The sequence below is a fragment of the Schistocerca piceifrons genome, chromosome 6, assembly GCF_021461385.2.
Source record: "Schistocerca piceifrons isolate TAMUIC-IGC-003096 chromosome 6, iqSchPice1.1, whole genome shotgun sequence".
Lineage (NCBI taxonomy): Eukaryota > Metazoa > Arthropoda > Insecta > Orthoptera > Acrididae > Schistocerca > Schistocerca piceifrons.
In genome coordinates, this window is record NC_060143.1 from 244,018,697 (window position 1) to 244,032,550 (window position 13,854).

A 13,854-nucleotide genomic window follows, 5' to 3' on the forward strand; every position below is an offset into this window, starting at 1 on the left:
TGCGTCAGTGAAAAGAGTGATACGCGAGACTTTCACAAAAGATCTTTTTGAGAAACATAGAAATTTCCTGTCCTACTAAAAAGCGCTAAGCGGGTCTAAGGCTTCTGTACAGCCACACTTTGACCAGTCCGCACTGGACTCTTTACATAGTTTTCATTTATCGCGAATCTTTCTCCCAGTACAACGTCCAAAGCGACTGGAGAAAAACGCAGATGACTTCTGAAAATATATAAGTAAGAAAGATGAAAGAACGGGCCAGTAAAATTACAGAGCAACATCCCTAACATACGTTTGCTGTAGAATTCTTGAACATATTCTCAATTCAAGTACATAAACTTCCCTGAGACTGAAAAGCTCCTGTCCACAAATCAGCAAGGTTTTAGAAAGCAAGGCTCGTGCGAAACTCCACTTGCCCTTTTCTCGCATGATTACCAGTGAACTATTTATGAAGTACAACTCTCAGATTTCATATATCTACACTCATGTTGCGAAAAAACCGAACACCTTGACCGACTAGAGATAGAAAGATCATATTCGCATAACACGCAAATTAGTATGAGTTGCACAAATGATTATCATTTGAATCACGTCGGCCCGCAGGTTCAAAGTCAACATTGAAATCGCGATGCAATGCGACGTACCGGTTAAATGTGCCTGCTGCTCTCGTTGTCGCTATAAACCTAAGGTAATGGATCAGTGTGACTTGAGAAGGCGTGCAGGATACCTCGCAGACGTATTGCGAAGCGTACCATCATATCAGTGACTCTGAAACAGTGGCATTATTGGCATGAAAGAATGTGTTGCATCCATTTGCAAAATTGCTGCTCTTGTGAGACGAAGTGTTTCGGTAGTGCAACGAGTGTGTGCAGAATGGTTCACAGAAGGCCGCAAAACACGACGAAATGTGTCAGTTTGCACCACCCATAAAAACCTCCGGAGAAGCATGATACCTCATCCGAATGGCACTGCAGCACAGTTCTGCGCCCTCCTTGGCTCTGGCGCAATAGTGGAACAGTGTAACACGTCATACACTATCAGGGATGACAGTTCTTCGCCGTTTATTATGGGATGAGTTACGTATGCGTCGTCCACTTCTCCGCCTATCTTTGACGAATGTGCGGAAATATGTTAGATGGGAATGGCGTATGCAGAGACGCCACTGGGGACGGTAATGGCATCAGAGAGAGTTTTCGGACGAATCCAGGTTCTGTTTGTTTGAATAGAAGGAGAGGAATCGCAGTGACTGCAGTAGCACAAAACATACATCTGCATCTACATCCATAATCCGCAAGCCACCTGACGGTGTGTGGCGGAGAGTACCTTGAGTACCTCTATCGGTTCCCTCTTCTATTCCTGTCTCGTATTGATCGTAGAAAGATGGATTATCGGTGTGCCTCTGTGTGGGCTCTATCTCTCTGATTTTATCCTCATGGTCTCTTCGCGAGATATGCGTAGGAGGGAGCTATATACTGCTTGACTCCTCGGTGAAGGTATGTTCTCGAAACTTCAACAAAAGCCCGTACCGAGCTACTGAGCGTCTCTCCTGCAGAGTCTTCCACTGGAGTTCATCTATCAACTCCGTAACGCTTTCGCGATTACTAAATGCTCCTGTAACGAAGCGCGCTGCTCTCCGTTGGATCTTCCCTATCTCTTGTATGAACCCTATCTGGTACGGATCCCACACTGCTGAGCAGTGTTCGAGCAGTGGGCGAACAAGCGTACTGTAACCTACTTCCTTTGTTTTCGGATTGCATTTCCTTAGGATTCTTCCAATGAATCTCAGTCTGGCATCTGCTTTACCGACGATCAACTTCATATGATCATTCCATTTTAAATCACTCCTAATACCTACTCCCAGATAATTCACAGAATTAACTGCTTCCAGTTGCTGACCTGCTATATTGTAGCTAAATGATAAGGGATCTTTCTTTCTATGTACTCGCAGCACATTACACTTGTCTACATTGAGATTCAGTTGCCATTCCCTGCTCCATGTGTCAATTCGCTGCAGATCCTCCTGCATTCCAGTACAATTTCCAATTGTTACAACCTGTCGATATACCACAGCATCATCCGCATAAAGCCTCAGTGAAATTCCGATGCCATCCACAAGGTCATTTATGTATATTGTGAATAGCAACGGTCGTACGACACTCCCCTGCGGCACACCTGAAATCACTCTTACTTCGGAAGACTTCTCTCGATTGAGAATGACATGTTGCGTTCTGTTATCTAGGAACTCTTCAATCCAATCACACAATTGGTCTGATAGTCCATATACTCTCACTTTGTTCATTAAACGACTGTGGGGAACTGTATCGAACGCCTTGCGGAAATCAAGAAACACGGCATCTACCTGGGAACCCGTGTCTATGACCCTCTGTCTCGTGGACGAATAGCGCGAGCTGGGCTCCACACGATCGTCTTTTTCGAAACCCATGCTGATTCCTACAGAGTAGATTTCTAGTCTCCAGAAAAGTCATTATACTCGAACATAATACGTGTTTCAAAATTCTATAACTGATAGAAGTTAGAGATATAGGTTTATAGTTCGATGGCCCTTCTTGAAAACGGGGATGACCTGGGCCCTTTTCCAATCCTTTGGAACGCTACGCTCTTGTAGAGACCTACGGTACACCGCTGCAAGAAGGGGGGCAAGTTCCTTCGCGTACTCTGTGTACAGCGCCAACACGAGACTTAAACGCCAGCTCAAGGCCTTATGGTGCGGGGTGCCACTGTGTATAACCACATCAGTTGGTGTGTGTCCAGGGCACTGTGATTATTGTGACCTACGTGAATGACATCCTGCAACCCGTTTCTGCATAACACCCCAGACGCCATTTCTCATCAAGACAATGCACGATCACATGTTGCTGTAGGAACACGTACCTTCTTGGTGCCGCAGGATGTCAGCTTTTTGCCCTAGACCGCCAGATCACCCGACTTGTTGCCAGTCGAAAATGTGTGTGGTATGGTGACACGACCGGTTCAACGCTGTGACCCAAAGCCAGCCGCTGAATGCAGAATTGGTGAATATACGACAGGACGCCATTTGCACCTATCACGCGTCGATGCTACCGCGCAGGCAACAAGTTATCAGGGCCCATGGCGGATATGTGCCTACTAGGGAACAGGACACTTTCTGAACCGAGGTGACTGAAATGCTATCCGTTTGCGTAAAACATAATAATGCAATTGTTCTGTGAATATGAACGTCCTGTTTGTAGTCGTTCAAGCGTAGATACTGGAGCAGCATTTGCCTCGCTGCAGACTGTTAACAATGGTACGAGCATACGGTATGGTTCCCAGATATGGAGTGGCTCGAAGACTTCTTAAGTACATGAACCCCTTACGTTATCCTCGTCGAGTAGTGTTCATGAGAGACAAGGATACCATCAGGAGTGCCCCTGTGATGTGTAATATGCACTCCGTCTTCAGGCCACAGGTGGCCCACCGGGACCGTCCGACCGCCGTGTCATCCTCAGGTGAGGATGCGGATAGGAGGGGCATGTGGTCAGCACACCGCTCTCCCAGTCGTAATGATGGATGTCTTTGACCGGAGCCGCTACTATTCGGTCGAGTAGCTCCTCAATTCGCATCACGAGGCTGAGTGCACCCCTAAAAACGGCAACAGCGCATGGCGGCCCGGACGGTCACCCATCCAAGTGCCTGCCACGCCCGACAGCGCGTAACTTCGGTGATCTGACGGGAACCGGTGTTTCCACTGCGGCAAGGCCGTTGCCGATGTGTAATAGAACTGCTGTTATTTTCTAGATACATAAATTATCCGGCGGATAGTTCAAAATGGTTCAAATGGCTCTGAGCACTATGGGACTCAACATCTTAGGTCATAAGTCCCCTAGAACTTAGAACTACTTAAACCTAACTAACCTAAGGACATCACACACACCCATGCCCGAGGCAGGATTCGAACCTGCGACCGTAGCAGTCCCGCGGTTCCGGACTGCAGCGTCAGAACCGCACGGCCACCGCGGCCGGCCCGGCGGATAGGGTGGGCAGCAATCTGAGGGTACTTACTGACGATGCTGTGGTGTTGAGTGGCTGTAGGAGGATACAAGATGATTTAGAAAAAATTTCTAGTTGGTCTGAGCAGTGGCAGCTTCAAATGTAGAAAACTGTAAGTTAATGCAGATTAGTAGGAAAAACAAACCTGTAATGTTTGAATACATCATAAGTATTGTGATCCTTGATACAGTCACATCGATTAAATATGTAGACGTAACTTTACGCAGCAGTAAGAAATGGAAAGTGCTTATAAGGACTGCAGTAGGGAAGGCGAATGGTGGGCTTCGGTTTATTGGGAGAATTTTAAGAAAGAGTGATTCATCTCTAAGGAAGACAGCATATAGGACATTAGTGGTAGTGGTAAGTTCGTATGGGACCAGAATGCTGAGGTCATCGGTACCTAGGCTTACACACTACTTAATCTAACTGAAGCTAATTTACGCTAAGGACTAAACACACACCCATGCCCGAGGGAGGACACGAACGCCCAGCGGGGGGATCTGTGCGAACCGTAGCAAAGTGCCTGAGACCACGCGGCTACGATATTAGTGAGTCACATCAAAGCAGTTCAGAGGCGCTAGTTAGCGCTGTTACCGCTAGTTTCTAATAGTACACAACTATTAAGTATACGCTTCGGGAATTCAAAGGCGAATCCCTGGTGGGAAGGTGTTCTTTTCGAGGAATACTACTGACAAAATTTTGAGAACAGACGTCTGAAGCAGACTGCAGAACAGTGTACATTTCGAGTAAGGACCACGAAAATTAGAGAAATTAGGGTTCGTACGGAGGCGTAAGACAGTCGTTTTTCCTTCACTCTATTTGCATATGGAACAGCAAACGAAATCACTAGTAGTGGTACAATGTGCCCTACGTCACACACCATATGGTGGCTTGTGGAGTATGGCTGCAGATGCAGATGTAGATTTATATAATCCGCATACGTCTTCCGGCCGTAGATACTTAGTCATGAGAATCTGTTTCTGATCGCTAGTCATATACTCGTAAATGTCTGAGAGACATGGAGTGGAACATCCACAGAGGTTCACATGTGGGTAAATCAGATGGCAATCCTGGGGACTACACTTTGTCTACAAAAGAGAGACAAGAGAGACTTCATAGAAAACAGTTGCATACGGCTAATACTCGAACAACCCTCTCAAGTTTATGGAACCAATATTAGATCAGATATTGCATGTTTACAAAGAAGGACAACATGAGAAAGTGGAACAGAAATACTAAAAGTGCTTGTCTGGAAGACAGTCGAAGAGAGACGTCGCACACATCTAGAGAACCTGCTTCGATAACTACAAGAGTATATTTCCACGGGAGGAAGTACGAATATTTTAAGTTTTCTACGTATCTACCCTGCAGAGATCATCCTCTAAAATTAGGCAAATAAATGTTCGCACAGAGGCAAATAAACCGTCAGTCTTTTAGTGCTCCACCCTTTAATGGATCTAGATGAAATCGTAATGCATGACAAGTAGTTCACAGTGATTTACACAGCGTAAATGTAGAAGTATCATACTAGTATATGATCCCTACTAGTGTATATTTGATTGGTTGCCCCTAAGGGTGATGTAAAATCTGTTTCCCCCTTTTTTATCTGTGATGATGTGACTAAATATCTTCTCTGTTGGTATAAATTTTATCTAATAAAATCGTTCGATAAATTGGCCTCATCACTCTCTAGTACGACAGAAGGCCTGCCAACATTACGCAGATACATCGTTGCACTTACGGACGGATATATGTGTGGGTACGATCAGACCGAAGGATTTTCCCTTATTTATGAGCAAGTTAATGATGCGGCAATGGCGTTACGCCGAATTCAAACAATGAAGCGCTCTGAATGCTTTTGTTTGTATACCAAAACACTAGGAGCAGCGTCATCGGGGGTCAGATGAGTGGACCAGGCGGTACAGAGTGACACAATTGGAGCACTCGGTCGGCGCAATCACATTTCGCGCTTCCGCGGACGGATTCAGCGCTTCGAGCGCTACCCTCAATCGCCTATGAACGGCGCGAATCGGCGTCAATCCGGGCCCGATGTCGGCTTGGTTGCGCGCCAATGCCGCATGCAATCTTGCTAGCGAACGCCAGCCGCGGCTTTAGCTCTGGCCAATGGCCGAAGTAGGCTTAGCGCCTACCGCAGACCACACGGATATTCATGTCCGGCAGCCAGAATGAACGGGGTTGGCGATACAAAAATAGGTGCAGTCATGAGCCGCAGCTCATTCCCTTAGAAACTTGCTCCCTCTGTGTGTTACATTCACCACGCTACACTCTCTTCCCATGCTTATTGTTCTCAGCATTTGGCTTTCTTTGCAAATTAGTTCATAAATTCTGTTGCTATCGGAAGCTGTAATGCATTATCAACAGAAAAATATTTTACTAAGTACGCAGTAATATTTGCTGCAAACCATAAAGGAGCTAAGTCGGAGCCTGGAAACTAAATACGAATTTTTTATTTTAATGAAATTTTGCACACGGGGGCAAAAAATCTTAACTGTAAGAAAATTCAGTTCAAGATTCCAAATAACTAATGATTTTATCAGGCTTTCAGCTGGGAGCTGCAAAATTTTATGTGAGCTATACTATAGCTTTATCGTGCAGCATAATTTTAGCTCTGGCAAAAAAGTCAATCGTGACAGTTTTTAAAAATATCTTGTCACTGGAAAAAATTTTTGGCAAAAAAGATACGTTGTGTGACCGTCAGTAGTTTAGCATAAACATAAATTAATAATCAGTTTTTCGAAACTACAGAAGCTACTTGTGAGTTTCTGATAAGGTACTGGTACATGGACATAGCATCAAAATATTTTTGTATCAAATTTGTGACTACTTTGATGATACATTGCTGAATATTATCACCTGCTACTTTCTCTGTATTTATCTAATTAGAGGGACGGAGTGTTTTTATATCAGAAAAATTTATTTTGTTTTAGTGACTCTGGATAAGGTTAAAAAAAAAGTAGATTGAAAATACTGCTGCCAAACATGCACGAACTCTCAGTTAGGAAAGGATATTTAGTGTAAGAAGCCTAAAACTGATTGTATAGTAGCTACGTTCCATAATTTGAGTGTTAAGAACAGCTTTTGGTAAAATATTCATAGTTTCCACATGTAACAATTGTTCTTGTTGCTGTGGTCATCAGTCCAGAGACTGGTTTGATGCAGCTCTCCATGCTACTCTATCCTGTGCAACCTTCTTTCCATCTCTGAGTAACTATTGTAACATACATTCTTTTGGATCTGCTTAGTGTATTCATCCCTTGTCTACCTCTATAATTTTTACCCTCCACGATTCTCTCCAGTACTAAACTGGCGATCCCTTGATGCCTCAGAACGTGTCCTACCAACTGGTCCTTTCTTTCATTCACGTTGTGCCGCAATTTCTTCTCTTCGTCAATTCTATTTAGTGCATCATCATTAGTTACGTGATCTACCGATCTAATCTTCAGTATTCTTCTGGGTAGCACCACATTTCGAAAGCTTCTACTCTCTTCTTGTCTAAACTGTTTATCGTCCATGTTTCACTTCCATACGTGGCTGCATTCCACACAAATACTTTCGGAAAAGACTTTCTGACACTTAAATCTATACTCGATGTTAACAAATTTCTCTTCTTCAGAAACGCTTTCCTTGCCATAGCCAGTCTACATTTTATAACCTCTCTACTTCGATCATCATCAGTTATTTTGCTCCCCAAATAGCAAAACTCATCTACTACTTTAAGTGTCTCATTTCCTAATCTTATTTCCTCCGCATCACCTGATTTAATTCCATTACATTCCATTATTCTCGTTTTGCTTTTGTTGATGTTCATCTTATATCCTCCTTTCAAGACACGGGCCATTCCGTTTAGCAGCTCGTCCAGGTCCTTTGCTGTCTCTGTCAGCATTACAATATCATCGGCAGACCTCCAAGTTTTTATTTGTTCTCCATGGATCTTAATTCCTACTCCGAATTTTCTTTTGTTTCCTTTACTGCTTGGTCGATACACAGATTGAATAATGTCGGGGATACGCTACAACCCTGTAACAACCACTGCTTCCCTGCATGCTCCTCTGCTCTTATAACCGCCATCTGGTTTCTGTGTAAATTGTAAATAGCCTTTCTCTCCCTGTATTTTAGCCCTTCGACCTTCAGAATTTGAAGGAGAGTATTCCAGTCAACATTGTCAGAAGCTATCTCTAAGTCTACAGATGCTTGAAACGTAGATTTGTCTTTTCTTAACCTATGTAAGATAAGTCTTAGGGTCAGTATTGCCTTATCTGTTCCAATATTTCTACGAAATCCAAACTGATCTTCCCAGAGGTCGGCTTCTGCCAGTTTTTCCATCCGTCTGTAAAGAATTCGTCTTAGTATTTTGCAGCTGTGACTTATTAAACTGATAGTTCGGTAATTTTCACATCTGTCAACACCTGCTTTCTTTGGGATTGGAATTATTATATTCTTCTTGAAGTCTGAGCGTATTTCGCCTGTTTCATACATCTTGCTCACCAGATGGTAGAGTTTTCTCAGGACTGTCTCTCCCAAGGCCGTCAGAAGTTCCAATGGAATGTTGTCTACTCCGGGGGCCTTGATTCGACTCAGGTCTTTCAGTGCTCTGTCAAACTCTTCACGCAGTATCGTATCTCATATTTCATCTTCATCTACATCCTCTTCCATTTCCATAATATTGTCCTCAAGTACATCGCCCTTGTATAGACCCTCTATATACTCCTTCCACCTTTCTGCTTTCTCTTCGTTGCTTAGAACTGGGTTTCCATCTGAGCTCTTGATGTTCATACAAGTAGTTCTCTTATCTCCAAAGGTCTCTATAATTTTCCATCTGAGCTCTTGATGTTCATACAAGTAGTTCTCTTATCTCCAAAGGTCTCTATAATTTTCCTGTAGGCAGTATCTATCTTACCCCTAGTGAGATAAGCCTCTACATCCTTACATTTGTCCTCTAGCCATCCCTGCTAAGCCATTTTGCACTTCCTGTCGATCTCATTTTTGAGACGTTTGTATTCCTTTTTGCCTGCTTCATTTACTGCATTTTTATATTTTCTCCTTTCATCAATTAAATTCAATATCTATTTTGTTACGCAAGGATTTTCACCAGCCCTCGTCTTTTTACCTACTTGATCCTCTGCGGCCTTCACTATTTCATCTCTCAAAGCTACCGTTTCTTCTTCTACTGTATTTCTTTCCCCTGTTCCTGTGAATCGTTACCTAATGCTCTGTCTGAAACTGTCTACAACCTTTGGTTCTTTCAGTTTATTCAGGTCCCATCTGCTTAAATTCCTACCTTTTTGCAGTTTCTTCTGTTTTCATCTACAGTTCATAACCAGTGAATTGTGATCAGAGTCCACATCTGCCCCGGGAAATGTCTTGCCGTTTAAAACCTGTTTTCTACATCTCTGTATGTAATCTATCTGAAATCTTCCAGTGTGTCGAGGGCTCTTCCACGTATATAACCTTCTTTCAAAGTGCTTGAACCAAGTGTTGGCTATGGGTAAGTTATGCTCTGAGCAACATTGTACCAGGCGGCTTCCTCTTCCATTCCTTACCCCCAGTCCATATTCACCTACTACTTTTCCTTCTCTTCCTTTCCCTACTGTCGAACACCAGTCCCCCATGACTGTTAAATTTTCGTCTCCCTTCACTATCTGAATAATTTCTTTTATCGAATCGTACATATCTTTAATCTCTTCGTCATATGCGGAGGTAGTGAGCGTATAAACTTATACTACTGTTGAAGGCGTAAGCTTCGCATCTGTCTTGGCTACAATAATGCGTTTACAAGGCTTTTCGTAGTAGCTTATCCGCGCTCTTATTTTTTTATTCGTTATTAAACCTACTTCTGCATTACCCTTATTTGATTTTCTATTTATAACCCTGCATTCACCTTACGAGGAGTCTTGTTCCTCCTGCCACCGAACTTCACCAATTCTCTATCCATTTCCCTTTTTAAATTTTCGAACCTACCTGCCCGATCAATGGATTTGACATTCCACGCTCAAATCCGTAGAACGCCAGTTCTCTTTCTCCCGATAACGATGCCCTACTGAGGATTCCCCACCAGGACATCCGAATGGGGGGCTATTTTACCTCCGGAATATTTTACGCAAGACAATGCCATCATCATTTAACCATACAGTAGAGTTGCATGTCCTCGGGAAAAGTTATGGCTGTTGTTTCCCTCTGCTTTTAGGCGTTCGCAGTACCAGCACAGCAAGGCCGTTTTGGTAAACGTTACAGGGCTAGATCAGTCAATCCCGACTGTTGCCCCCGAAACTACTAAAAATGCTACTGCCCCGCTTCAGGAACCACATGTTTGTCTGGCCTCTGAACAGATACCCCTCCGTTGTGGTTGAACCTGCGGTACGGCTATCTGTTTCGCTGAGGCAAGCAGGCCTCCCTACCAGCAGCAAGGTCCATGGTTCATGGACAATTACTTTAATCAAATGAAACTGTATGGTTCCAGAGATGTTTTCATGTCTCCAACACCTATGATGTGTGTATGCAGACTCAAGCAACGATTGAAAAGTTGTGCCAAGGCCGGAATTCTAAATCGGTTCTCCTGCTCACTTGACAGATGCGCTAACCACTACGCCATCCTGGCACACTGGAGTTCCATAACTGCACGGACTTCTTAGTGCATTATGTTCTATGAAATTTGTCGCCTATGAAGGTAGGTAAAATCCCAGCCAGAAGGACTTACAGCCACATTCTTGTCAGGCGTTGTTAATACAGCCACCTACTGTATAAGCTTTCTAGCTGTTTTAACCATCCTCTTTCTGGTTGTAAATTCAGAAGCCACTCTTGCCATCCATCAGTTCTTGTTGGAGCAAATTCCAGCATCAGGAGAATCTAGCAAGTTTTTTTTTTTTTTTTGTTTCTCAAATTCACTCTGTAGGTAATGGTATTCGAAAATATCTGGATTGCTAATCATTAGAAATTAGTGCACATACGAACGGTATCTGGTTGAAGCTAACATGATACAGCAATCTGTCTACAAATTTCTCTTCTGCTTTATGTGACGTTATGAATATTATTATGAGACTTTGTAGTTCTTTAGAGGTGACTAGGCATGACATCACAAACTTGAGTTGGCTATCGCTGAGTTTCCATTCGCTCATGGCTATCAGCCTCTAAAACCTTGCCGCGCGGGATCAGCCGCGCGGTCTAAGCGTTGCAGTCATGGACTGTGCGGCTGGTCCCGGCGGAGGTTCGAATCCTCCCTCGGGCACGGGTGTGTGTGTTTGTCCTTAGGATAATTTAGGTTAGGTAGTCTGTAAGCTTAGGGACTTATGACCTTAGCAGTTAAGTCCCATAAGATTTCACACACATTTTTTTCCAAAGCCTTTTAGGAAGATAACTGCCGGCAGTTGTGGCCGAGCGGTTCTAGGCGCTTCAGTCCGGAACCGCGCTGCTGCTACTGTCGTAGGTTCGAATCCCGCCTCGGGCATGGATGTGTGTGATGTCCTTAGGTTAGTTAGGTTTAAGTAGTTCTAAGCTTAGGGGACTGATGACTTCAGATGTTAAGTCCCATAGAGCTCAGAGACATTTGAACCATTTTTCAAGACAACAGAGCATCAAGTTCCTTGTTTACTTCATTCTGAGAAACTGGCCTAAATTTCGGTAGGTAAATAAATATACAGGGTGTTACTTTAAGTGAAAACAGTAAAATACCTCGAAACTACACACCGGATCAGACAAAGTTATAATTCCAATTTGTTTGTCTAGGAGGGGAACAGCTAACGATACCACATTCGACCTCCATATCACCCCGTGCGTGTGTGGTGGCGTAACCCCCGTTTTTATTACAAATTAGAGTTCTACAGTAAAATATATATTCGTTTTGTCCGAAGCATTTTCTCCGTTTTACTAAAGATTCTCCTGAAATCGGAGGAACAGAAATGGGTACACAATCGTAATTTACGACTTGCTACTCAATAGCTCTTGAATTACAGACGAATGGAAAAACTAGTAGAAGCCGACCTCGGGGAAGATCAGTTTGGATTCCGCAGAAATATTGGAACACGTGAGGCAAAACTGATCCTACGACTCATCTCAGAAGCTAGATTAAGGAAAGGCAAACGTACGTTTCTAGCACTTGTAGACTTAGAGAAAGCGTTTGACAATTTTGACTGGAATACTCTCTTTCAAATTCTGAAGGTGGCAGGGTTAAAATACAGGGAGCGAAAGGCTATTTACAATTTGTACAGAAACCCTATGACAGTTATAAGAGTTGAAGGACATGAAACGGAAGCAGTGGTAGGGAAGGGAGTGAGACAAGGTTGTAGCCTATCCCCGATGTTATTCAATCTTTATATTGAGCAAGCAGTGAAGGAAACAAAAGAAAAATTCGGAGTAGGTATTAAAATCCATGGAGAAGTAATAAAAACTTTGAGGTTTGCAGATGACACTGTAATTATGTCAGAGACAGCAAAGGACTTGGAAGAGCAGTTGAACGGAATGGACAGTGTCTTGAAAGGAGGATATAAGCTGAACATCAACAAAAGCAAAACGAGGATAATGGAATGTAGTCGAATTAAGTCAGGTGATGCTGAGGGAATTAGATTAGGAAATGAGACACTTAAAGTAATAAAGGAGTTTTGCTATTTCGGGAGCAAAATAACTGATGATGATCGAAGTAGAGAGGATATAAAATGTAGACTGACAATGACAAGGGAAGCGTTTCTGAAGAAGAGAAATATGTTAACATCGAGTATAGATTTAAGTGTCAGGAAGTCATTTCTGAAAGTATTTGTATGGAGTGTAGCCATGTATGGAAGTGAAACATGGGCGATAAATAGTTTGGACAAGAAGAGAATAGAAGCTTTTGAAATGTGGTGCTACACAAGAATGCTGAAGATTAGAGGGGTAGATCACATAACTAATGAGGAAGTATTGTATAGGATTGGGGAGAAGAGAAGTGTGTGGCCTAACTTGACTAGAAGAAGGGATCGGTTCGTAGGACATGTACTGAGGCATCAAGGGCTCACCAATTTAGTAATGGACGGCAGCGCGGAGGGTAAAAATCGTAGAGGGAGACCAAGAGATGAATACACTAAGCAGATTCAAAAGGATGTATGTTGCAATAGGCACTGGGAGATGCAGAAGCTTGCACATGATAGAGTGCCATGGAGAGCTGCATCAAAACAGTCTCAGGACTGAAGACCACAACAAAAACAGCTCTTGAATATCCAATGTCCCGTGGGACCCCACGTCCACGCTCCGAGTGTAGGTCAGGCCAGTATTTCATAACTGCAAATTGGGAACACCATTCGCAATGTTGTATTCGTCCAACATACCGAACACGGAACTTCTCGACTCGCCACCGTGTAGCGAACTACGACGTGTCATAACAGGCAGTACACCGCGATCGGAGTTTGTATATCGTGCAGACGTGGAACATATAGGGGCGCTAAACATTACAATACTTGCTCAGTGTTCATTGCCTGCATGCCTGCCTATCGTTTGGGGAACAGGCGTACAAGTGTACGATGAACGTTGCAACCACAAAAGAAAAAATTGAGATGATCCTGATTTACCGAAAACATAGGAGACATGTTGAGCCTATTGTTACTTTGTATGCCGAGCCTTTTCCATAGATAGCTAGCTCTCGTTCGTTCTTTTAAAAGGTTGTGAAGGCCTTTAGGTCTAATGGCGGTGTGCAGACCGGCAAAAGGAAAGGAAGCAAACGTGATACAGGAGAAGGTAATGGAAAATCTGTACTAGCGGCAGTGCACCACAACCGACGGATAAGCGCCCGGCAATTAAACCACGATTCCGGTATGTCCGTAGGTAGCATTGTCACAATGCTGCATA

General features: G+C 43.5%; 1 pseudogene; it reads right to left on the reverse strand.

Moving 5' to 3' along the window:
• Positions 1-3,625: 3,625 nt before the first annotated feature.
• Positions 3,626-3,743, reverse strand: LOC124803549 (annotated as a pseudogene).
• Positions 3,744-13,854: the final 10,111 nt, after the last annotated feature.